Source organism: Phyllostomus discolor, chromosome 3, assembly GCF_004126475.2.
Source record: "Phyllostomus discolor isolate MPI-MPIP mPhyDis1 chromosome 3, mPhyDis1.pri.v3, whole genome shotgun sequence".
Lineage (NCBI taxonomy): Eukaryota > Metazoa > Chordata > Mammalia > Chiroptera > Phyllostomidae > Phyllostomus > Phyllostomus discolor.
Genome location: NC_040905.2, coordinates 11400965 through 11405678, shown reverse-complemented (window position 1 = coordinate 11405678; position 4714 = coordinate 11400965).

Here is a 4714-nt window from a genome sequence, read left to right as displayed (position 1 = left end):
GTGGCTGTGTTTGTCTGCCTCAAGAAACGTGGATGGAGGGATTCCTACAATGGGCCGCAGGTCTCCGCGGCCACTGGGTGGTGTCATCTGCTGGCATTACATGGGTTTGGATTTTCAGAGGAAACTTTTTCATCAATTAAATGATTAATTCTCAAATTAAGGAATGAACAGGAATTTGTCGAGAATCTGCTGTACATTACTTTGCACTGTGCTGGCCACTGGGCTCACAGATGAGGTGGGATGGTCCCAGCTCGCAGTCACATGGGGACAATGACACACAGGAACAGTTACAATGTCACACCACTACTTTAAGACATAGGATCACCTGGATTCGTAGCTTTAAGTGATAAAAACCCATGTGGCGAACTTGAGCAGGAAAGGGATTGACTGAAGGCTCTAGAGGATTCGCAGAGTATCTGGCGGGGATCAGAGAAACAAACGTGCTGGCCACAGAGCCACCTCTTGTCTCTCCTACAGGCACCTCTGGACACTGAGCACAGCCACCTCCACGGCCACCACCGGCCCTGGAGCAGACTCTCGGCAGCAGTGGGGAGCCTCCCGGACTGGGGTGTTCCCCAAATAAAGGAAGGAGAGTCTGCTGTTGGGTGAGACACACATGCACGCACGCACGTGCGCACACACACACACACGGATGCCTTAGGGAAGAAGCTCCAAGGGTAACATGAAAGAAGTCACACCTAATGCGGTAGCACGGAGTCGGTAGGTGTGCGCCAGAGGGAGGAGCCTGGAGTGCAGAGAGGACATTCCAAGCAGAGGGAACCGAGTGTTCAAAGTCGGGAGCTGTGACAAAGGATGGAGCATTTGGGGAGTTACAAATACACTCGGCAATGTCTCCTTGTCTGTCTCAGTTAGAAACATTAGGGTGTCGGTGGTTACCCCCGAAAGTCAGGCACAGGGCACTTTCATAAAAAATAATCCATATCTGCCTGTGACACTTTATTTTAATTAAAAAACATATTAAAAACATATGTCCATATGCCCGCTCACCATTCACCACTCTTCCGTTACAAGGCCAAGGCTGTTCCTTCAAGTGAGGGGACACTGATTGTAGTTTCATGTTGCCTTTCTCAGGTAACACACACCATATCACATCACCTGCTCTTTCTGATTCCACTGTCTTTAAAATGGAAAAAAAAAACTGCCCTGGCTGGTGTAGCTCAGTGGATTGAGTGTAGGCTGCGAACCAGGCATCACAGGTTCGATTCCCAGTCAGGGCACATGCCTGGGTTGCAGGCCATGACCCCCAGCAACTGCACATTAATGTTTCTCTCTCTCTCTCCCCACTTCCCTCTCTATAAATAAATAAATAAATAAATAAATAAATAAATAAAATCTTTTAAAAAATGGAAAAAACCTTTCAAAATAACTTAAGTGCAGTTGCCTAACTTTTAAAGATACCCCACCCCAATCTTTTACCATCCCTTTTCCAACCCTACACTAGCAGAATTCTTTCAACATGGTTTTATCGAGTCTTTCCAAACCATTGAAAGTCGTTCTCAGAGATCAACATCGGTCTTCCTTCGCATGCTCACACTTCATCAGCTTGCATAATATAATCACAAGAACAAGGGCAGCTGGCCTACGTGAGTTCGGAGCACACGCAACTGACTTGGGTGAGTCCGTGTCTCATTTGCTGGTTACAGGACACACAAGGGAATAGCCGTCCAGCAACCGAGTGTCCACACGGGTGCCATTGAATGTCTCGGCGAAAACGGAGAGTGCCGCGTCATCTGGCAGGAGGCTCGGTGGAAACCATCTGCGGGCATCTGCTTACACCCCCAGTCCAGAGAGTCTGCCGATCGGTGGCTGAGACGACACTTGGCAGAACTGGTGGGGCCAATGGTTCAGCGCTTGTCGTGCCAGCCTAAGAAGCTTTGATTTAGTTGGAAGGGAACGGGGGCGCCTAGCAGGAGTGTGGCATAGTGAATTTCATGTACATATCAGGGTTTATGGAGGAATCCTAATACACCTTCTACTTACCCCTAATGTCGGCACACTGATTTGCAATTACCTAATTTGTCTGATTCCCCTCAGAGCTTTTAAACACAGAGGACTATGACATACTGAGGTTTGTGCAGTTTGCTAAACACGGTATCTAAAATCTAGAAAACATACAATCCTAAATGCGGAGCGAATGAATCCATGTATTGGTGAATGACGTCGCATCTGTTTATGTGCTTGCTCATGGCTCTTCAGGATCGAAGAATGCCAGGGTAGGAGGCTCAGGAAGAGGCAGATACTGCACCCCTGAGAGACTGCACATGTGCACCCGTGTGGAAGGAGTCGGTTGTGCTCCCCATCCACAGTTACCTCCCCAGCTGCACTCTTAACCACTGTGACCACAGAAGTGGGGAAACGATAGGGTGGGGTGAGGTAGGGTGGGGAGAGAACTTTGTCCAAAGTTTCAGCTCTCTGATAACTATCTGCCTCTAATTTAGTTTGTTCATTTATTTACTTTATTCTAGATAAACTTTACTGCTACTTCTGAATGTTTATGGCTTGTGGCCTTTGTGTGGGATTTGTGTATAGCTTGCAATGAGGCAGCTGCTCAAAGAAAATAAAGCCCAGTGGGTCCAAGGAATGCACTCACCCTCCTCAAGACACTGGTAAAAAAAAAAAACAAATGCAACAGCACGCAAAGCCCCTGAGGGTTGAAAAATAACGTTTCAGTGCTGAGTTCTGCAGAAACGCTTGCGTTAATCTGGGGGGCCCCTCAGCTGAAAATCATGAGGGCCTGTTCTTTCTCTCCTCGGGGCAAAGATCTCTTGTCAAAGAGAAGACCTCGCAGAGGCTGAGAAGGATTTTTTCTTTTTGCAACAAATTAGTTGCTGCAAAGTGTAAACTGTTCTACTCATCAGACAAAAATGCAAAATAACCAGGAAACATTTTAATATTAAACTAGAGATGCTGTTATTCTCTAATAACAGTGAAGTCGTAACTTGATAGCCTAAGGGATATTTTGTTTAATTAGATAGCGTTTTGATAAATGCTGTAGCCTAAGACGGATGAATTTGCCATAAAATCCTTTTTACATATCAATAAACTTTCAGGAATTTAAGTGGAAACTGCCAATGCAGATGTGAGTGATGCTTACGTTTATTTCTGAACATAAAAATTTAGTAAAATAAGTATAGAACACAAGCCAAGGTCATGCTCAGTGGTGAAATTTATTAAAAGTACTTCGGTAAATTTGGAAATAAAACAACAAAATTCCACTGTCACCAATCTTACATTGTTCCAGAAATGCTAGGAAATGCAGTTAGACAGGAAGACTAAGGAAAAAGCATAAATATTAAGCAAGAGGAAACCGATGCTCACAACTGGCGGGGGAAATGGTTGCATGTCTGGGAAACGTGAGAGGACGGAGTGGAAAGAACACACCAAAACACGCAAAGACTTCGTTAAGGTCCTTGGTTATTACAATGTTTTCATATGCTGGGTTATTTCTTTAAATCTTCATCGAATCTTTACTACTAAACTAATACTCACTTGTTCTCAAAAATTCAAGAAACGCAGCTATAAATGATGGAACAAGGAAAGACATCATTTCCTGATCCCATTCCTCAGAAATAATATTTAATATTTGACATGCAGCCCTCTGCATTATATATGGACACGTACTATTTTTCTAAATACCATGTAGAAAAATAATTCTGGAGAAACAAAGAATTGAGAAGAGACTGTGTGAGTGATTTTAACATTTTGTTTACTTTTGAAGACGATATAAATTACTTTCACTTAGAAGTGACAAAAGGATCATAATTATTGCAAAAAACCCCACAAAATTATTGCCTAATATCACAGATATCCCTGGTTATATTTTCTTTATTCTTTTTCTTTTTTTTTCACAGAGCAACCAATGAAATAGAATAGAGAAATTATGTATCTAGATCCATGTACTTACAAAAATTTCAGGCATTTCTAATAAGCGGAGAAAAGGTGAATTATTTAATAAATGAGATTAAAACAATGCACTAGCCATTTGTAGATGAAAAGCATTTACTTCTTATTTCAAAGTAAACCCCGTATCAATAAAGATACAAATGATTTTTACAATGAAAACAAATAGTTTGTCTGCTAGTAGACATCGGTGAATCATCGTATACTTTTTGGATGTGAAAATAATTTCTAAATAAAACATAAAATATACATATAACTCAGACATCAAACCCAGAAGCCACTGAGAAAAGACTGCTATATTTGACTGATAAAGAAAAAGTGTCGCCCTGGCTGGCATAGCTCAGTGGATTGAGCGCGGGCTGGGAACCAAAGTGTCCCAGGTTCAATTCCCAGCCAGGGTACATTCCTGGGTTGCAGGCCATGACCCCCAGCAACCGCACACTGATGTTTCTCTCTCTCTCTCCCTCCCTCCCTTCCCTCTCTGGAAATAGATAAATAAAATCTTTAAAAAAAAAAAAGAAAGAAAGAAAAAATGTCTACCTTTAACAAAATTCTGAGCTATTTTGTCAAAAGTTTTCAGGAAGAAGAGACCCCGCAGAGGCCTCCACTTCTCCATTACTGCCTTCCTTCATCAGTCTCACGAGGAGGAAAGAAAACAGGTTGAGCGTGTATCTGCTAGCTGAGGCTACAGCAACGCTCAGTAACAAGCCATGCTGAAACGCAGCGGATTGAATCACGAACCCAGGTTGCACCCCTCCCCCACCCCCGGCACTACAGGTCTCAGAACCATAGA